This window comes from Octopus sinensis, unplaced genomic scaffold, assembly GCF_006345805.1.
Source record: "Octopus sinensis unplaced genomic scaffold, ASM634580v1 Contig18747, whole genome shotgun sequence".
NCBI lineage: Eukaryota > Metazoa > Mollusca > Cephalopoda > Octopoda > Octopodidae > Octopus > Octopus sinensis.
Genome location: NW_021835994.1, coordinates 1 through 22,910, shown reverse-complemented (window position 1 = coordinate 22,910; position 22,910 = coordinate 1). Strand labels below are relative to the sequence as shown.

At 37.1% G+C, this 22,910-nt stretch overlaps 2 pseudogenes; both read right to left on the bottom strand.

The window, feature by feature from the left end:
- Positions 1 to 9,671: 9,671 nt before the first annotated feature.
- LOC115231645 lies at positions 9,672 to 13,049 on the bottom strand (annotated as a pseudogene).
- A 6,025-nt stretch (positions 13,050 to 19,074) lies between these two features.
- On the bottom strand, positions 19,075 to 19,747 carry LOC115231644 (annotated as a pseudogene).
- Positions 19,748 to 22,910: the final 3,163 nt, after the last annotated feature.

The following is a 22,910-nucleotide window of genomic DNA, read 5'->3' as shown; positions in this document are numbered from 1 at the left end:
GCTATAGAAGAACAGTTGGTAACGTCCAAGGGACACTGTATTATAATTTAAATCGGTTAAAAATAATCGCTCTTATTTTTACTAATGGCTCTTGTTCTTACTAATAATTCTTGTTTTAACGGTTTTCAATTTTAAAAGTCTTTATTAGTCAAAAACAGTATCAGTAATATCAAATAGAACATACACAATAAATTATGTTACCAAAATACACAGTATGTATTTTTTAAATATAAATGAATTATCGGGCGCAGGAAAATTGGGCTTGGGACCGGAGGAAGCCACTGGAAAACTTGTTTGTGACTTTACGGGTGCTAGAAATATACCACAAAATCCGCTCTTTAAAAGATTCCGCAAACACCTTAATGTAAAAACCAGTGGGCTAAGGATTTTTTCCAGCCAATATAAATAGTTTGCCTTAAAGTTAAAGCAATCCTGAAATTTTCGTGGTCTTAAATGCTACTAAATTTTCTGTATTTAGTCTTTCTTGTTATACCCTTTAATTAAATATCGCGTTTTTGTTTTGTTTATATTTATGTGATATTCTTTCATAGTTTCTATTTTTAGTTTAATTGATTAAAATTCAAAATAAAAAATTTCTATTGAATTGTTTCAATTTTCTAAAAAAATCAATTTTGTCCTTCGTTACTACTGGCATTTATATTATATTTCCTGACGTTTGTTTCTATCGTATCAAGAGAAGTAAATCCTATGGGCTTTCCTGTTGGAGATTTAAATGCAAGCTCAGGACAATTGGCTCCGCAATCTGTAAATGCAATCGTTGGTGAAACTAATTTTCCTTCTGAAAATTCACCGGTTTCCCGAATTGAGGGAGCTATAGAAGAACAGTTCATACAGCTCAAGGGACGCTGTATTATAATTTGAATCGGTTAAAAATAATCGCTTTTATTTTTACTCATGGCTCTTGTTCTTACTAATAATTTTTGTTTTAACGGTTTTCAAATTAAGTCTTTATTAGTCAAAAACAGTATCAGTAATATCAAATAGAACATACACAATAAATTATGTTACCAAAATACACAGTATGTATTTTTTAAATATAAATGAATTATCGGGCGCAGGAAAATTGGGCTTGGGACCGGAGGAAGACACTGGAAAACTTGTTTGTGACTTTACGGGTGCTAGAAATATACCACAAAATCCGCTCTTTAAGAGATTCCGCAAACACCTTAATGTTAAGAACCACTGGTCTAAAGATTTTTTCCAGCCAATATAAATGGTTTGGCTTAAAGTTAAAGCAATCCTGAAATTTTCGTGGTCTTAAATGCTACTACATTTTCTGTATTTAGTCTTTCTTGTTATACCCTTTAATTAAATATCGCGTTTTTGTTTTGTTTATATCTATGTGATATTCTTTCATAGTTTCTATTTTTAGTTTAATTGATTAAAATTCAAAATAAAAAATTTCTATTGAATTGTTTCAATTTTCTAAAAAAATCAATTTCAGTTATTATTTGCATTTATATTAAATTTCCTGATGTTTGTTCCTATCGTATCAAGAGAAGTCAATCCTATGGGCTTTCCTGTTGAAGATTTAAATGCAAGCGCAGGACAATCGGCTCCGCAATCTGTCAATGCAATCGTTAATGAAACTAATTTTCTTTCTGAAAATTCACCTGTTTCCCGAATTGAGGGAGCTATAGAAGAACAGTTGATAAAATTCAAGGGACTCTGTATTATAATTTAAATCGGTTAAAAATAATCGCTCTTATTTTTACTAATGGCTCTTGTTCTTACTAATAATTCTTGTTTTAACGGTTTTCAATTTTAAAAGTCTTTATTAGTCAAAAACAGTATCAGTAATATCAAATAGAACATACACAATAAATTATGTTACCAAAATACACAGTATGTATTTTTTAAATATAAATAAATTATCGGGCGCAGGAAAATTGGGCTTGGGACCGGAGGAAGCCACTGGAAAACTTGTTTGTGACTTTACGGGTGCTAGAAATACAGCGATACAAATAAAAAACGGAACACTCATTTTCTCGATTTTTTTCTATTGAATGATTGATTTATTTTAACAAAAATAGAATTTTTAGAAGACAAACATAACTTTAGCCTTTAAAAAAATAAAAACAACTTATATTTCGGACCGTAATTAAATCCAGTTTTGTCCAAACAAAATAAAAAAGAGAACAAAACAAAATAAAAAAGAGAACAAAAGAGTTTTTTAAACCATTTTTTATTTTATTACACGTGTTGATTCTTGTTACATGGTTTTACAACTTACATTACAAGAAAAAGCAGAAATTATTACGTATTATAAAGTCGGAAAGTCATATCGGGAAATAAGAAATTTGACCGGAAGATCTCTGAGTGCCATCTCGAGAGTCATTCGAAACTTCACCATGAATGATTCCTTCCAGAGAAAAAAAGGCTCAGGACGAAGATTTAAACTTAACTCTGATGATCTCGGAATAATTCAACGTGAACAAAAAACTGACGTTGATTTCAATTTTGTAAAATGTTCGGAAATTTTACGTTCTGAAACGGGAACTGCTGTCACATCACAGACAGTGAGGAACTATTTGAAAAGACTGAACATATCGACGTTTCAGCCTACGAAAAGGCCATATCTGTCGAAAAAACACAAAAAGACTAGACTTTCTCAGTGCATTAAGTGGAACATGTTGCCGAATGTGTTCTGGAATCGAGTTATCTTTAGTGATGAATCGAAATTCAATCTATTTAATCCCGATGGAAGAAAATTTGTCTGGAGAAAAAGGGGACAAAGGCTTTTAAGCGAAAATGTTACTACAACAGTCAAGTTTGGAAAAGGGAACGTAATGGTTTGGGGCGCATTTACATCGGAATGTTTTTCGGAACTTGTTTGGATAAAGGGAATTATGAATGGGAACTTATATGTAAGTATCTTGGCGGACTACATTCGTATTTGTTGCCTTTTTTGGAGAAAACCGGAATCCGGTCTCCAATTTATCAGCAAGATAATGATCCAAAGCACACATGCAAGGTGGCTAAAGATTTTTTTAATGAACACCGAATTGAGTTATTACAATGGCCTCCTCAAAGTCCCGATTTGAATCCAATCGAGCACGTGTGGGCCTTCATGAAACATAAAATAAAAGGGACTGAATTTAAAAAAAAGAGTGACCTATTTGAGGAATTAAAAAATATTTGGAATGATCTTTCAATAGAATATGCGACATCCCTTGTTGGAACAATGCGGAACAGAATTTTAGACGCAATTAATGCTCAGGGGGGTCATACTAAATTTTGAACTACCATTGTTCTCTTTTTTATTTTGTTTGAAAAAAATTTGGTTTAAATACATATTAAAATCTTTGACGTTTGGATTTTTATAAAAGGCAAAAGTTAAGATTATAGCTTGAAATTCGATTTTTTATTAAAATAAATCAATCATTCAATAGAAAAAAATCGAGAAAATGAGTGTTCCGTTTTTTATTTGTATCGCTGTATACCACAAAATCCGCTCTTTAAAAGATTCCGCAAACACCTTAATGTTAAGAACCACCGGTCTAAGGATTTTTTCCAGCCAATATAAATGGTTTGGTATAAAGTTAAAGCAATCCTGAAATTTTCGTGGTCTTAAATGCTACTAAATTTTCTGTATTTAGTCTTTCTTGTTATACCCTGTCACCGTCCATAGAATGGACATAGCTTCTATTTATACTTTGATTGATCAAAATTACAATTAAAAAATTTCTATTGAATTGTTTCAATTTTCTAAAAAATTCAATTTCGTCCTTCGTTATTATTTGCATTTATATATTTCCTGACCGATTTTTGTCGTCGTATTGTGCATGTCTTTTTCTGTCGAATTAAGAGAAGTAAATCCTAGGGAACCATTCTAATTAAAGGTCATATTTTATTGTGAATAACTCATTGGTTAGACATTTAATTGATATATTTTTTAAACTGTTTTTGTTATCTTATGAATCATAAGATATCTGTAAATAAGAATATTTGTGAGGTTATTCAATAATAATTCGGTGGAAAACATATCGCACGTATACATCTTCCAGCCTATAACTTCTTTCAATACTTACTCATTTGTGTTTCCAACATTGTTTGTTGACAATTTAGTATTTATTGTAGTATCTACCAGAACTTCCAACAAATCATTAGATACTGCATTTTTCTGTAATCATCAGTCGTTCATTGACAGAAAATATATCGAGGTTGTCAATGGAGTTCAGAAAAGGAGCTCATATTTGTCGTAAACTAGAATTTTCAGTTTCGTGCCCGACTTTGTATGCAATAAAGTGAGATCCAGACAGGCTATTTACGTTTGGCGAGGGTTTCCTAACCGCGCAGTCTAGATCATCATTTAGTTATAGGTCTGGCTATTTCAGAGTACAATAATTGATAGCTCTTATATGATAGCTACAGCTGAGACTACTTCCTTACATTCCTGAGTAAGTATAGTTACGTTTACATTTTCAGGCACTAACAAGTCCTATGTGGTGAATCAGTTTCTTTAAAAAATAAAATTAAAACATTTCAACTGGACTCTGGATTCAGGGTGGTCTTGTTCTAGCGAAAATATGTTTTCTTGATTAAAATTTTCTGATTCGTGATCCAATTCCCGGCGAAAACTTTATACAGAACTTTTTGAGAAAACCAAAACAGCAAAACCAATATTAAAGAGGAAGATAAAAAAATTTATGTTCCGACACTATATGAAGCTAGTGAATATGCAAAAGCGCATGAATTATGGTTTCTTGAGAATGATTATGAACAAAGAGGAAAAGTATACGAAACACAAAAAAATAATACAAAAAAATTTCAAGAAATTATCAAACTAATCATTCTTAAAAAATCACGATTACATGATTAAAATCTCTAAATAATCTTTGTAATTATACTTTAATATTGTTTATTGTTATTTTGATTTCTTGTTCTATTTTTATTGTTCACTATAGAATTGACTGTATAAGACTTTTATGGTAGCGTCAGAATCTAAATCAGCCTTATAAATTAGAATGGGAGACCACTAGTCTTAGGAAACACGCTGTAGGAATCGAGCGTGCATATTGTAGGAATGTTTAAGTTACGTCCATCTCATGTTAATACATTGGCTACTATTTTTACTCTTGCATGATAAATTAATTCCAGCTCTTTGGATAAGAGGTAATATTTTCTGACAGTCTTAGGTAACAAGGAGTCGACACAAGTGGCATCTCAGAACAGGGACTTTCCTTCCCTAAAAAATAGTCACCCCGTCGGGACGCTAACCGTCACAAGCAAATACAAACAATAAGACTAATTTTTCAATAGTTAAGAAACTGTCAAAAACTACGAATATAAACTCAATTTCTTATTATTTTTTTTCCAGAACGTAACGTGAAATTACCTGACGAGAAATCTTCCTCGGATTGCTTAGGTTGTCTAAAATATTTCGACTAAAATTCACAACTTATTGATCCTTTTCCTTTTTTTGCTCTACATATCTTTAATGATTCATCTAAAAAAGATTTAAAAATTTAATCAACAGACTTTTTCCGCAGATTTGAAATAGCTTGACGTTTTTTAAGTGAACATTCTTTGATTAATTCATCTCCTAATACAGCAAAATAATAACAAACTCGATCAAACCTTCAAATTTTGTAGATTTCATCAAAAATTAATACTTTTGACATATGCAGCTCATTCAATGATTGGGCCATATTCAATGTGATTCTCTTTAAAATACAATTTCACTGTCAGACACATCTTTAAAACTTTCACTCTTACCCTTGGGAATTCTTCAATAATGGACGTCAAAATATTTAAATAATGCCTTATAAATTAAAATGCGAAACCACTAGTGTTAGGAAACACTCTATAATGTTTACATGTAATATTCATTTTTAGAGAACTTAACTGGAACTCAAAATTGTCTCATTATTTCCTTACATGGTTACATTCACATCATTCAAACAAAATAATTCCCGATAATAAATTAAAAATCCAGATCTTCAGTGATTTCTCTTCTTCACTTGGAAGAAGAGTTTTCCATAGACTTCCTGCATTTTGTATTTCTGCGTCAATGATTTTATTCAACTGAGTGTCCTCACGACATGCCAGCTCCGCAAGTTGATTGGAGGCACAGGCGTACTTCTCGTTGTCTACCTTCATCCCATGTCTGTGCTCGATAAGCATACTCTCTAGCGTTCTCTTTACGACAACCATTCAATATTAAAAATATGTCCGTTAAATATGCTAATTTTAATTTCCAAATCGAATTGCTAATCAATTCATTGTTCTCTCGCGAAAAATTCACTAATCATATTCTTGGCTAGTGCCCTTCCTCGTGACGATTATCGTATTTCAATATGTACCAATAAATTCTTATCGCATAAAGAATTAAAAATTCTGGAATTTTTGGATCGAGTTTTATATAATTGATCATTTTTATGTCATCATTCATAACTGATTTCAAAGCAGGCGGGTAAGTTTTCGGAACCAATACTTCACGATATAAGAAACAATGTGTAGAGACTATTTGATCATTCTGTGCTTAGTAAAGAAACCTGAATTTAATTATATAAAAAACAATATACAAGTCCATTAAGTATTCCAGACATGAATGGATTAATATACAGTGAAACCTCTCGAATCCGCTTGTTTTAATCAAAAATTTGAAATTTCCTATGAATGATTCTCGAATCTGCTCCTCAAGTATTATGAAATTTTTTTTTATCTAATTGTAAGTTACATTAATTAACATTTAAAAATTTTCATTCTTCGCTTGGAATAAAGTTACTCCTACGACCATCAAAAAATGTTTCCGTCATCCACAATGGATAAAATGTGAAACAATCACAATCAACAGTGAATCTAAGAACTACGAAAATAATTATGAAGAAATAATTAAGAAATTTTCAAATTGACAATCCAATATCTTATAGTGAATTTGTTGATTATGGATATACTGAAAATGAAGAGCTGATGGAATTTTTAAAATAATCTGAACAAGCTAATACATTACAGTCAAAAAGTTTAATCAGTTAGTGATTTTATTTAATAATTATACTTAGGAAACAATTATTGAAGAGAAATCAAATGAGAAAAGAGTTAATTTTTCAGAAGCTTTCAGAGCTCTAGAGATTATTAAAACTAATGCTTCTCAAGTAAATGCAGATAATTAAAACTAATTCACGAAAATATTATGCGAATTGGGGAAATGTTAAGAAAAATAATTAAAAAACATAAAATTTCTGATTTTTATGAATATAAATAATTTTATGTATTCAGTCATTTGTATATAAAAAGAAATATTTAATCTATATTGTAAGTTCATGTTTAAACTATAAAATATTATTTAAATTGTCTCTCGAATCCGCCGATCAAAAAATCGACTTGGAGGCGGTCATTTCGGCATTTTAAATCGTCTCGGGACACAAAAGTGACATCCAAATTCACTCTCAAATACCTCAAATATAACGTAATAAAGCAATTTAATGAGAGAAAAGTATAAGAATATAAACAAATAATCACGGAAGAGCACCGTCCAGCCAGTAAATCAGAGAATGTGCACTCGATTGAGTAGCCTTCTGTATATCCACATGAGAATTGGAGAGGGCATTCTCCATCAATGCCACAACGTGCTGCAATCCTCGAATATCTCCACTCATCTCCAATAAATCTGCTCACAATCAGCCCAAAATAAACCTTTATGCATTCCAAGCAACCACAAGTGCAAAATCGAGTCATTGAACTTAGAAGTGGTAGAACTGGCCTGATTCAACACGTTTATGGCATCCTGAATGTGACCCACCACACACCTGATACTCCCCCATCCCCGACAAAACATAGCCCAAAATGGCCATACAAATATTCGACAGACGTCCAAAACTATTAAAAGTGGCCATCGACAGTGTCTCGCTGATTGTCTCTCTACAATCAAGTCTAAAAACAAACTTGGCCTCCATCATTTGATTGACTTGGACAAGCGTGAGAGTCTTGATTATTCTGACGACTACCCACGTGTTGTCCGACCTACAAATGAGTGACCCCACTCACGGGTATTCCTTCAACATATTATTGACCATCATTATTAGAGAATTGAACTCCCCATGTCTCCCACACAGCAAATACACAAACACTAAATTAGCAGTCGTCATGGACTTGAAGTAAGGGTTAATCGACGACTGAAGGTAAGACCCCCCCCCTTACCTCCATTACGAACACAAACTGGGAAATAGCACTGTCCAACTGGTCGGTGGAGAGGGCATACAGTCCCTGCCAATCACCAGAAGGACAAACCAACAGGAAATGCACATCCAAATAATTCTGTGAGTTATAATTGCAGTTTTCTCCCAAAAGAGCCACCATTTTCTCAATCTGCCAATCAGACTGGACTAAATACCTGAAGGATGGCCACAGCTCTGTTGGGGACCATTAGATTGCAGACAACTCTCAAAAAATACAAATGATGTTCCAACACACGCCTAAATGGAGAGGAATCTGCCTAATTTGAGGGAATACCTCTCTCTAAAGACACCAAACTCGAACTGATCAGACTATCCGTCAAATAACTGATTCCACATGGATTTGATAGGCAGAGATAGCCTAAGGTGATATGTGAGGACATACAATGGCAGCACATGCGGAAATGGAAGATGGATCAAGCCAGTGTCCCTCAATCAGTCCATATCCCCCCACCAAAATCCACAAACACCCCCTGAAGACAATATTCTGTAATTCAACCACACAAAACCCAGCATCCTTAACCTACGGAATACAAACAGAAATGACCTTCCCAACAGTCAGTCTACTATAAATGGAGAGAATTAAATAAATTGTGTGCATAGTGGGGTGGTCAGTGAAGGGGGCACAACTCTCCAACAGTCTCATCCCCCGGTCGAAACAGCCCATGCAGAAATATAGCTGAAATTACCCCACAAAGTACGATTGACTGGTTGAAGAAGACACATTCCTGATTATGGGCAGATTCTGTTTTACTGAGAATTTGGTGATGAGTTCGAGGATTTGGAAGCTGACTGGAAGTCCTCCTGCACGAAATCGACGTACTGAGTGGGGAGGGGGGAATACAGCCAGTTCGTGCATCAGACGGACATACCAGTAATTGTCTGTCGTCACGTCGATTATATTTCTCAACAATTCTTCCGCCTTTTCAAATTCGCGCTTAAATTAGTGGCGGGAAATTACCTTTTCTTTGTAGATTCCCGCCAAAAGTGAGGCGGCTTCGTAGACTGTGTTGTCGGGGGTTACGTTCTGAGTGGTTACGTAATAGTTACTTGGAATTTGGAGAAGGACTAGGACATGAGGGCGGGAAAATACCGCTTTTTTCGAGGAAGTGAATTCCCATGTTCGTGAGTGGTAAATTAGGCCGAGAAATGAGTTTATTTTGCAGTAGAGGGTGGAATCCAGTTCAAAGTAGAATGCAGCCAGGAGGCATTTTGTGGCTCTGAATAATCGTTGGGGCCCAGTTTCTTGGCCAGAAGGTAGAGGGTGTAAGGACGGTCCAATTTGGAATTGGTCTCCTATTTTTATTAACTCTGAGTTAACTACCATGGATAACAAACCTAAGTATATTTAAAATTTTTTATTGCCAAACATTTATTAAAAATAAAAACCATTTTTAATTAACTCAATATATCCAATAAAGACAAACTAATCAAATAAACTCGACTTTTTTTTATAAAAAAATCAAAATTATATCAGGCCAATATTAGCAGGATTGAAGCACAGAAATGATAGCCCAATATCCTCATTGACAGAATCGTCAGAGAACACCTACAATAAGAGCAGAGAGCAAACAGTCAGACTAATCACATCCACAAAACTCAGCCAAAACAGCAGCCATTCTGTCCATACACGACTCATCCAATACTTCCCTAACCCGACTGGCCAGCCACCCCACTCTCCGTACAAGACAGCCAATAAAGAAGGCAGCATAGGCCGAAATGACCGACTCGTCCATATGACTGGTCCCCTGCTCTGCATGTCTCTCAAACAACTCAAAATAACACCCAACACTACCAAACATATTCACGGAAATTATCCGAGGATAAACACCCCGGAAAACTCATTTTAAGCACCTGGGAAGGATCATCCCCAATAAATTATAAACAAGAGACAATCCCTACAATCTAAACACATCCCCACCAAAACACACAAATCCAGTTCATAGTGCTTCGGAAACACGTGTGGAAGACACAAAACAGAGGACAGTCCCACTGGAAGGAGATCAGTCCCTTCTTTGGTGTGGGAAGTGAGGGTGACACTCAGTTTGAGCATCCCCACATAACACACCCGATAGTCCTCCCCCCTTTCAGTCCCCTCCACCAACATTGTCAGCACATTTGTGAGCAGGCGAGTGAGAGGGGGGCACAGAGGGGACACATCTGAGGGAATTGGGTCACTCCACACAAAATATTGTCCAAAACACTCACCAGTCGACTCACTCGTTGTATATCCTCAATACAAGAACAGTCCTGGCAATATTCCCCACCAATTCGAATAAGAGAGGGACACAATGGACTCCTCGTATTCCCCAATGTTATGTCCACTCAGCATATTCAATGTCTCCACAGCCAAGTCGACAGTCTGGAATAACCCACCCACATACAGTCGGGCAGTCTGGGAGGGCAACAGAAGGAAGGGACCCATCTGATAAGGTGGTTGTGAGAGGATGAGGGAGAGGGAGTGGAAGAGGAGTGGGAGACAGGCCTGTGTGGGAGGGGAGGGGAGTGTCCAGAGGGAGTAGGACACACACACATCTGGGTGTCACAGCCAATACAAACCTTCGACAGGTCAGAGGCATTAAAAGTGCGAATTGTGTCCAACAAAACATCCTTGTCTCCCAAATCAGCTGTTTTTAGTGCATTCTGGTATATATAGGATTGTCCCTTTGTCTGCTTTCGGGTGGTTGAAGGGGTCAGAGAAGGGGTCTGGTCGTGGGGATTACAGTCTCGCTTTTTGCAAAGTCGAAGGGGTCTGTTACTGTCTCTTTCTTGTACAATCCACGAATTGTTGGCGTGCTTTCCCCCCTCCAGCCATATTTTCTGGGGGAAATTGCTGTCACTCGCCACTGAGCGAAGACAGTCGATTGAGGCAGTCAAACACTCAGAAATATTCTTCTCCCGCTTGTAGGTTTAGGCATCCAAAAAACCACAAGAACAGTTTCTTAAATTATTATTTTATTCAACAAATAAAAAACAACCAATTAATATTATGTTAATAATAAAGTAGGAAAATTACATATTAATTGGTTGACCGAATGCAGCCATGTGACACGCCTCCCTGACTGCCTCAGCCACAGTCTACATATATATAGCCACTCTACCGGGTGGGCATGACATGTGCGTGCCACATCCTCTGCAGATGCCCCATATTCAATAGCAAGGGCAGCCTGGTTGATCAGTTCCCCCGCCACATGTGACATAATATGCATTCCCAACAACTGGTCTGTCTCCTTGTCGGCCAACACCTTCACCAGTCCTTCCAACTCCCCACACGTCCTTGCCCGACTGTTGGCCTTCATTGGAAACGAACCGACTTTTATATTCCGGTCCATTCTCATTAAGCACAGGTAACTCACTTGTTTGAGGACTGTTCAGACTGGCCTACCCAGGCCACCTCAGGATGAGTGTAGATGACTGATGGAATGGCATTGATGTGGCTGTGTGTTCGGTTGGCTATCCACTCCACACACGCCATCCCCTCGTCCTCTGCCTTGTGGGCCAACATTGGTCCTCGAATGCAGTCCCAATGGCATACACCCCCGCCAATGAAGTCTCGTAGTGCTCCCCCACCTCCACACATCCCCTCTCCCCCACTGATATCCCCGCCTCCGACAATCCCAGTCCCTCTGTGAACGGTCGTCTCCCCACCGACACCAGAAGGGCATCACACTCGAATTCCTCCGTTTTTGGGGTACCCTTCGTGGTGGTAGTAGTCACCTGAAAGTGACCCCGGTGATCAACCTCAATCACGGAAGGACTCCGTTTTTTCACGGAAAGTACTCGTGTGTTTAAATTAAACTCAATTCCTTGTTTTTTGAGGGAGGACTGCAGACTGGAAGCCACCTGAAAATCAATATCAGTCCTCCAATATTTCCAGCCAATTCGACCACCCGCACTTTCGAGCCCAGTCGACTCCACACCGAGCCCTTAACTGCCTGAGTGCCACTACCAGTTCAAGCCCGATGACCCCTGCCCCCACGACGAGCATATTCCTGGGGACAGTGGTGAGGGAGAGTGCCCCTGTGGAGGACATTATACTCCTCTCGTCCACCTCCACCCCCGGAATATCCACGGAGGTCGAGCCAGTGGCAATGAGGATATTCTTGGTGTCCAACACAGTCTGAGACTGGTCGGCGTGGGTCACCAACACCTGGCCAGCATTCTTAATTCGGCCAATCCCTGGATGGGGGTGATCTGCCGGTTACTGACTGACTTGCCTTGTTCTTTCTGAACAGATAGGCCACACCCTCTGTGTTTTGTCTGACCACAGTGTCCTTGTAGGCCATCAACTTGTCCAGCTGTACTCTCACATTGTCGACTACTGTCTCACAGACATGGCTAACACTCAATCCCCAGGGCAGTGTGTCCTTCCAGTGCTTGTTTGTAGATGTGGGAGGAGTGGAGGAGTGCTTTGGAGGGAATGCAGCCCACATTGAGACACGTCCCTCCATATGTCTTCTCCTTCTCCACACAGGCTGTCTACAATTAGGAATACTCCTACTTTTAGACCAAGTTGTGCTGCCTTTATAGCAGCCACATATCCACCAGGACCAGATCCGATAACCACAAGGTCATATATGTTGGCTGGAGAATATAATCAGTGGGACATTACAGGACATGCGGGTGCTGGTCCTCCACACACACTCCTTCTAATAGTCCCGAACTACACTATACTATAACACACCACACCATCATGTGCAAATCAAATATAATTAATATATTTTTTAATTAATATTAAACTTCAATTAATTCCATAAATAATTATTGTATTTATTTAAAGGCCAATTAGTATTAAAGTTCATCCGATTGGGTGACCTATGGGTAATCGGGCTATCTTACCGGAATGCCCATCGAACTGACAAAGCTAACTAAATCCTGCAACGACCTATCTCCTGAATACGCCTATAAGACTCATATCCCTTGTTTGGTCCTTTCGGATAGAACAAGGTGGTCGGGAATGCTTCAATGTCCAGTTTGTATTCATTTTTAGTCCCATCCTCTTGGCGATGACCAGGTCGGGCACCCACTCGAGTTTGGCTCCCAGTCTGTCCCAAGTCACGTTCAGTTTCCTGCTGTGTCCACACCACGGGGCATCTGCACTCAGTTTATAAAACACTTACAAATAAATACAAAAACGCCTTTTTTCATCAAAGACAATTTCCTCAAAGTTTTCCAAAGTCAGCACTTTGGTAGGAAATTTGTCCCAGTCCTTGTGGAGAGGCTCCTTTTTGTAGGTGGGCTGTCCACTCAACACAACCCCCAACCTCGAGCTGGTCACTGTCCAACCTAATCAAAAAGTCGAGGACATTCTCCTTGGTCAGATCCTCCTTTTCCGGCCTGAATTTCAACGTCTTGTCTCCAAGGTGGACTCCTCTGAAAGTAGGCAGTTCCACTGGCCCGAAAAAGTCGAGGATGAGTCCCAGTCTCGTATCCTTGGCCGACATGACCGCAATTTGAATCTTCCCCACAAAATCCTCGACTGCCTCATTCAGCATTGCCAACAAATCCTCCCCAGGACTTTCCTCAATCAAAACAATCACAGTTTTCCTATCGGAATGCTCTTTTAATACATTATTAGAGTTTTGGGGACTCAATTCGACCACACTGGCCATTTTGTTGTACTCAATAAAGTCCAGAATGGCCATGCTTGTATTTTCTGCCCCCTCTGGGTAGCCCACACTCCTTTTGTCAGTCTGTCCGTTATTCCTATAAAAGTACATGTCTGTAAATGTAGAGATGACTTTTCCTGGAAGAATTGAGTGTCTCCAGTAGAGATTCTAGAACATAGGCAAAGACCAAATCGCTGTGTCTGCTTGCGTTCTGATAGCTCAATGAGGTGTCCTAAACACGTGATTTATTCAGGCACGTGGGCAATGACGAATGATTTGTCGGTCATTTTGACAACTGGGAGTGCTGGTGATGAAATGAGTCCTTTTCCTGTCCTCTTTTTGAGGAATTTGATTATTTCCTCAGAGTCACGTATTCCTGGGTTTTCAGACTGGGGTACCTTCGAATTTGAATGTGTCGTTCTGGACGAAAAGGATGAGAGTTGGGTACATTCTCACGTTTTTGTCATTCGCTAGTTTTTCCTCTTTTGAGCAATCCACGGTGGCAATTTGACTTCCAGCTGGTCAGAAAGTTCAGATATTTTTTGATAAATCGGCAAAAAACGCTTGGATTGTTCCCCCCAGGGGACATCTATTCTTCAGAGGACACTGCTTACAAAATTGACTAAAACTGCTTCGTTTTTTTGAATGAATGTTTGAAGGTTTTAATGTTAGTTTGGTCACTTCACACCCCACAAGGCAAGACAGGACCAAAAATGGTGTCAACATTAATTACGATAGTCCTACATTTTATTGATCAAATAATTATTTTATAAATAATTAAAATCAATAAAAAAAACATGTTTTATAAATTTTTCTCCATGTTTAAAATCTACACTTAATATTCAGACAATTTAGTAAACCGCTAAGAAGGGATGACGACTATCAGTAGGGATTGACACCTGGACTTTAAATTTATGGAAAAATGTGGTTGATTGAGTCGTCATTGTTTATTTGTCACTGATATGTATAATAAAAAATCAATGTTTGTATTTGTTAGTATAAGACTTTGTTATATTCAAAAATTATTTTGTAGACTCAAAAATATATTCACTTTAATTGGTCGAAAGATTGGCCTCCGAAAGTTCCTGGAACAAATAGAAAAGCCCGGAATTGTTGGTCGCCTCGAGGACACTGATTCCGTGGAAGGCTCGGTATCTGATGACTTGGAGGTCGTTTATCAGATTTATGAACATAGCACGCGCTTGGAATGGAGTATAGGTCGACTGGAGGTAAGAGAGAGGAGATATCCGTAGTGTTCTTGTGTTTGGTTATGATAGTCTGCAATATAACCAATCGACTAACCATGTTGTTCAGACTCACTCGTTCGGGGGAAAACACAGCGATTAAAATTAGCAATTGGAGAGCTTTGAGGTCCCCAGCTGAGTGTTCGTGTAATTCTTTGGAGACATCACAGTGCTGGACAATATCCTCGATTCCTTCAAATTGGAATGAATTTGTGGACATGGCAGAATCAAAAGAATTGGAATCGTTGTGATATAAACCACATGCTTGGGACATTATGCTCAACGAATCGTCAGCAGTACAATTATCGAAGACTGGGGTCACCAACAACACTACTTTGAACAGATTGAGTCTGTCTTCCATGTCCAGATTCCTATATTCGTCAAAATGTCGCAGAAATTGAAAGAATTGTCTGACTCGACAACTCATCGAATCAGTGTTAGCAAACACTCTACAAATCAGATTCATAACTAACCTGTAAAAAATGTAATTTATATTTTCCAGCATCTGAACTGCCTCTTCCGAAAGACACATTTTGGGAGCATTCTCCAGTATTTCCCCTGTGGAGGACATGACGGGTAATTGAGGGGCGAATTTGACCACAAGGTGATTCGAAAAGTCCTCAAATGACTTGGGGTACTCAAAATCCTCTCTGAACACACAGTCGTAGAATCCGCTGTCCTTGTGTTCCTTCCCTGTGGATATGTGTAGTCCATTCCAGTAAAGTAAGTCATATCAAACGTGTTTTTCCGGATATTTCGATGCATTTCGGCGGGAAAAGAATGATGTCTTTGCATAGGCGGGTACATTTGTTCGGTTATTTGACAGTAGTTGTAGGGAAATGGCACCGAACATGTCGATTCGTAGTTGTGTGGACTGATCAAAACAGAATTGGAAATTTCCTGATTTGCTTCTCGCGAATTTTTTCTTTTATGTTCAATTTTTACACGTCTTTTCTTTAGTTGGTCATCAGCTGGGGGATTATAAACACGGCTTACTGAGAATCCACTGCTTTTTCATTCCAACGCTGAAACATTTGTTGAGTCGACAGGCGGGACAGAACTTGCGGGTGAAAGTGAGGGCACACTCCCCGTTGAAGGCACAACGAGTGTTCTAAGGGATATATTATGGAGGACTACCTTCTTTCTGAGAGCATTGCGTCTGAAAAAGGCTTTGCAGGATTCACAGGTGACTGCATTAAAATTGTAGCCGAGTGCTTTATCTCCACATATGGCACACAAATACTGGAACTGGTGTCCTTTGGGTTTACTTCTCCGTTTATGGTGTTCGACGTGTTCGCCGAGTTGGACTCCCTAGAGTTGTAGCCAAGTAACTAATAGCATTGTTTGCGCCTGCTGAACCAAAGTGTCTAACCACTGGGGCATTTACTTACTTCAAATTCGGAGGAATCGATCGTATCTTCTCTTATCATTTGGCTGGAATTCATTTCATAGGACTTGTCAGCCGACCTACATAGATAGTGCCAGTGGGCATGAGAATTATCGATATACAATTAGCGCTTAATAACCAAGAGAGTGTTCGCAAAATACAGAACAAAAAACAAGAACGAGCATGCAATACAAATTTATGCAAAACCGACAAACGCGTGATAAATGCGACCATTAGACGTCTACCGATAAAGATAGAATTAGGCTATGTCTTAAACAAAGTGCTGATAGCGCCATTTAAGTTTCCTGCTAATGAAATATATATTTTTCGAACAAAAAAGCATTCAGTATTGTGTGACAATATATCGACAAACCCATTAAATATATTGACTTACAAAAACACGACACACACCTCACCGACACAAACCAAAATAAAATTCAATCTCGGAATTTTAGCGTCTTTATTCTCCTATCGACCGGCAACTGTCACGCAATTCGCTTTGATTTTTTAGATCGCAAATAACAAAACTTGACTCGATTCACAACTTAAGTCCATAAATGAAGGGTAAGGGTTGTGGTCTCTTATCTTTTAATGACCTCTTGCATTACGCACATCAATCATAGTACAACTTGATTCTTATTTTGTATAAATTTGACAATTCTTTGAACTGGAAAATATACTTTCTGTTCAATCATTTTAATAGTACCTCGTCCACTAAAGTACACCATTGTTTAAACAAATGACCTCGTATTACCTAAATGGTACATTTAATTTAGTCAATTTGAATAAACTGTTTATATATCTGAATATATAGAGGTTTACCACTTCCCTCAAAGTGTACTTTACTATATATAATTATATGTCAGGCTATAATTATTAATGCTATTTTTGAGTTTCCTAGTAACTATCCAAATAAATTTGTGTTGTAATCGACACTTTTTTGATTTAGCAAACACATTTTTTTAGTCCAAATAATATTTTGTCGATTTTTTGATAAGTATTTTTCATGACTTGTTTTGTCGATATGAAATACAAGTACAGTAGTTTCATCAACATTTTGACAGTAAATTGTATTTAGGTATTGAAATTCAGTTTTTGATTTCGTTTATTAATGTATTATAAAACAATATTTGGTCGAGTCTATGAGTGAATGACAAAAACTGAGAAAAAAATCGTCTCAATTTTCGTCTACAAAGACCGCATAAAATGATAAAATGTCCAATTCTGAGTGATTGAGACTTGCGGTTAGATATTTCTCTTGTTCCATAATAAAAACATTTTGTTTAGTCATGTACATTTTCGTTTAAAAAGATCAACCAGAATTTATCCGACAGGTTGTAAAATGAATATAGACTAGTGACGTCATAAAATAAAGTACAAAAATCAAAGTTTATTTATTAAACCACATGATTGAGAACTGGAAGTAATGCTCCTGTCGGGAAATGGGGTGCCTTCCCAAAAATAAGCTGATAAGTGAATGACTTGTTTAATTTTTGGAGAAAGGCTCTATAAATGTACATTTGATTAAATTCAAATAAAAGAGTAAAAAATTATTATAAAAAATAAAAACTCCATTTCAAGTCATTGTATATAAAGAATTCAAGATTTAATCCAAGTTTCCACATTTCAAATATATATAGGTAAATATGATTAACAAATCTCTCAATATATTGATTTAATGATAAAAATGTAAAAAACTAATATTGACCCAATATTAAAGATAACAATGATTTAAAGGTTGACAACATTTATCCTTATCATAATCCATTATCAAACCAACAATTAAAAAGGCGAGTGGTAAGCATTGTTAATCTCCACTTGGCCAATACAAACTTTTTAAGACTATTGATAGACAGATTTTAATTATTAGACATACAACTGATGTACGAGACGAACACCAGTCTTAGACAACAAAAATAAATGCAATGCACTGACAAAAAAGTAAAAAATAATCAATTCTCCAATCTTCTCCTCTTGTTGATTGTATTTCGGGGATCATCGATAGGGTACTCCATTTTCTCCAACTGTTCGACAGGATTAGCCACTTTAACCTCTTCCTCCGAATTATAACAAAGCCGGTGGTGGAGCCTACAATCCATCACCATCTCAACCACGGCACATCACACTCCCCCTCATCGTCCGAGTACTCCACCAGAGAATCCAATTTGGCAAAGTTACGTTCAAACTCTTCCCGAATCTTATCCACCATCGCCCTCCTCAACTTGATTTCCTCCGGCAGTTTCTTCATCTTTGAAAACACGGCAAAATCCTCGTCCAAATCTGCAATCGTCGTGGAAGGAGGCTTGACTGGCACCTCCACTTTCTGCTCTGCCGCCCTGATTCCTTCCCGACAGCAAAATGAGTTCTCCCCTCAGCTTATTTATCTCCTCCTGCAAAATATCCCTAAAAATAACCCCAAACAGCCATACACAGTGGTCAGTGCCTTCCTCTTCGGTTCCTCGGGTTCTTCCACCAGAATATCCACAGGTGACTCAACCGGAGGGGAAATAACCCTCTCCACCACTTTAGGAATAAAAATCGGCGGAGGACACTCTCCGTCCTCCACAGCGTCATCTCCAAAGGACAAAAGCGAGTAATTCCTAATAAAATATTCCAACTGACTACCGGACTCCCCTTGTCTGGTTTATCGGTTCTTCCACTGGCATATTCGGAAGGACTGGCTTATCAATGACAATATCCTTAAAGGGATTGAGGACAATCTACATTGATGGAATAAACAGACCTCAGTGGACTTAATTCTGTGGAGGATTTCTGGTCTTTCTGTTTTTTTATTGACTTGTCCCTCTCCGAGTTTAATCATATTAAAAAGTGTATCCCCCGCCACCTGTGTGAGATATGATAAAAACTGTTCCAAAAATGGTGTTTTTTCTTGTCTAGTTCAGGGGTGGCTGCCAATGTGAAGAAGAATTGGCTTCGTTCTGGTTGGGTCCGTTGTTGGCCATTCCGACCAGTCCCCGACGAGTGAATCGCAATCTGCTGTGAAATTCGTCCTGAAATAAACGAAGGGGACTACTCGGAAGGGTTTTCCGTATGAAGACTCTCCGCCGAAGCCGGTTCCTGTTGGGTCTCCTCCTTGGACGATAAAGTTGGGTACAACACGGTGGAATATTGTCTCGTCGTAGTAGGAGAGCATGCAGAGGTGGATAAAGTTGCGAGTGGTCTTTGGGGCTTCTTTAGTCCATAATTCAATGTCAATGTCACCCACGGTAGTTTTCAGTCGAACCTGAGTTTTTTTTTTATTTTTTACTTTGGCGATGTAGGTGGCTCCTTTATGTAGATGTTACTCATTTAGTCACTAAATAGGCACCACAAGGGATTACTAATTAATTATTTTATTTAATTAATAATTAAATGTTTAATTAAATAAAATATAATATTAATATTTTTCTAATTCAAAAATGATTAATTAAATTTATTATTAATTAATAGGTAAATATTTAATTTAGTAAAACATAAATTAAAATTTTTCTAATTGAAAAAACTAAATAAAATAAAAAATTTTTTTATTATAAAGAAAATCACAATTTTCCCTCCTAAATTTAAAAAATAACAGTTTCTTGTGGGTACATAACAACAATAAAAATAACGCCTGTTTCCTAGCAATGCAAGTTGTGTTATCCACGTCGTATGACTTGAATCACAGACCGGGAAATATCCTCGACAAGTGAATCTTGAAAATGTATTTTAGACGAGGGGACACATATTGGTTATCCTCTGGTCTATCCCCCAAATATTGTTTTATCAACTCCAAAAAACGACTACATTCCACGTATAATCCTAGAAGGCTGGGGCAGTATAGTCCCCTCAAATATATTTTAGTCAAAGAACTGCAAGTGTACTCAACCAGTGGCACTGACATTCGAAAAATGGACAGAATTTATCATTCGGGTACCCAGGAGTACATTTTGTAGAAATCCCCAAAAGTGAAGGACTTGAAAGGATTGTGATCGACCTACAAAAAGAAGTCAGGATTTTTAAAATTGAAATAATCGACGGATGGGACAATTCTGTGGCAATTCGGAGTTTTGAGATACATAAACTAATTCTTTAATTTTATTTTTAAATAAAAAATTCTGTTTTTGATTTATTGTTTTATTTAAATATTTTATTACTATAGAAATAGTAGAAATAAAGTTCTTGTGGTACTTTTTTATTCGACATGAATTCTCGGGATATGCTTTTAAATAGATTAGAGACAGTTACGACAGTTATCGAGAGTAAGTAAGGGATAGTCCTCTCACTATCCAGATCGACGAGGAGATTGAACATCTCGACAATCTCAACGAACAGGACTTACAGACTATCCGTCAACGTCGCCTTCAACAACTAAAAGATTTACAAAAAAAGAAAGAGGAGGGCGACAAAACGGACACGGAACTCTAAATCAAGTCCCTCTTTGAATATATTTAAAGCTGACAACCGAAAAGGAATTTTTTGATGTACTCAAAAAAGTGAACGAGCTGTCTTTCATTTTTTCCGCGATTCCACTTTCCGGTGTAAAATTCTGGATAAACATTTGACTATTCTGGCAGCCAAACATGTGGAGACATTCTTTGGCAAGGTGGATGTCGAAAAGTCTCCTTTCCTTGTTTCCCGCCTTAAAATTCGTATTTTACCGACAATGGTCCCCGTGGTTGACGGAATGGCGAAGGAGCACATTCTCGGGTTTGACAGTCTCGGTGGGACTGATGACTTTTCAACGGAGATGTTGGAATGGAACTGGGCTGTGCGGAAGTGATTAATTATGAGGGGGACACTTCCCGTCCTCCCGCTCTCGTTTCCAACCTGCCAAGACACTAAAATCTGGAATCCGTCGGACTAATTTCAACCGTGATCCTGACAGTGACGATTACGAAGATTTTTGATTGTTTTTAATTTCTAATGGTCGTTTCTATTAAACTTGCTTATTAGTATTTATTTGTTAATTGGTCAAAGTTGGTGTTTTTGATTTGTATATTGGCTACAAAAACGTATTGAGATGGTTCACACATTATGGATAGAGTTGGATTATTTCTTTGTTTGATATGCTTTTTAAGACGAGAATATCTTTTTCAATTCAGCGGATCAACTGTTTGCGGAATCAGATAAAAGTCTGAGATGGACCAACTTGAGAAAAGTTAAGAAACTTGGATCTCACGAACAAGACATGATTATGCAAAAAACAGCTGCAAACAGTGCAGCCTAAAGGAAATGGTTTAAAGCACAAAGAACTCAGTACATAATCTCGTCTATAACGCCGAAGCATAGGGACTTTCTGATACGGACAATTTAACTAATATAGTTCTATAGAGATCAACTTCGGCGTACTCTAGCCTCCTGTGGACGCCTAGTATTTTTGGGAAGATTAAAAAGAGTAAATGAGTTATCACGCACACGAGAAACCCGAATTTCACATTTTTTGTATATTAACTTTCTGAGTTTAATTTATTTTATTGTTTTCAAATTAATTTACTAGCTATCTTTTCACGTCCTTATTGTTTTAAAAAAAAAATTTACTATCATAATGGTAGGGAGCAATTGTGTACTGATTGTAAAGGAATAATTAATAATTTTTGTCAAAATAATTAGTCAGATAACATTGAAGATTTAGTATAAATAGGACGATCCGAAATAATCGGAATATTCAAATGGTTAAAAACTTATTTTAATAATTACAGGTGGCATTTGCGGGAAAGGAAATTGCTCAAATAATTGTTTGAATTCATCAGTTTCGGGACAGTTTTATATTCTTATACAAAAAAAATCAACTTTTTTTGAAAGACGTTGGTCAAAAACAAATTTCAGTATCAGTAGAAATTATAGCATAAAACATTAACTACTTTTAGAAATATGTATATTGAGAACTTTAAATACATCAGATTGCTTGAGCGGGAATTTCGGAAATGTATGGAATACATACAATAATAATTTATTAGGTATCTTTGCATAAATACAAAAAAGATGGGAAATTATGCCATCAAGAAGAAGAGCGGAAAAACACCGAATTACAATGAATGAGGCTAGAAGAAACGAAGAGTTTTAATTTTACCTTTTATTTTGTAGTTTCCATTTCTTGGTCAAACTACAATGCTGTTATAAAGCAATACTTAATAAAGAACCTGATTATTTTTTACTCGAACTCCACTTTTCCGAAATATGAATTGTAAAACAATAGATATTCTGAAAAAAGTGATGTCGATTTTATATTCTAGTTGTTTGTCAAAATCCGAAAAAGCGTCTTGGTAGTTCGCAAAACGGAATTGCTGACATCATCATCCATCTTTTTTTAAGGTACCCACATTAGCCAAGACAAGTTTCATTATAGATGATGGACATAAAACTATCCGTACAAAAACCATCTATTTCCCAAGGGTCGCAGTTGTTAAGGCTTTTAAAAATTCTAATCATTTTTTGATTTTTGATTTTATTATATTTTTTTTAAGCGATCTAAAAACTGATTATTTTAATTATT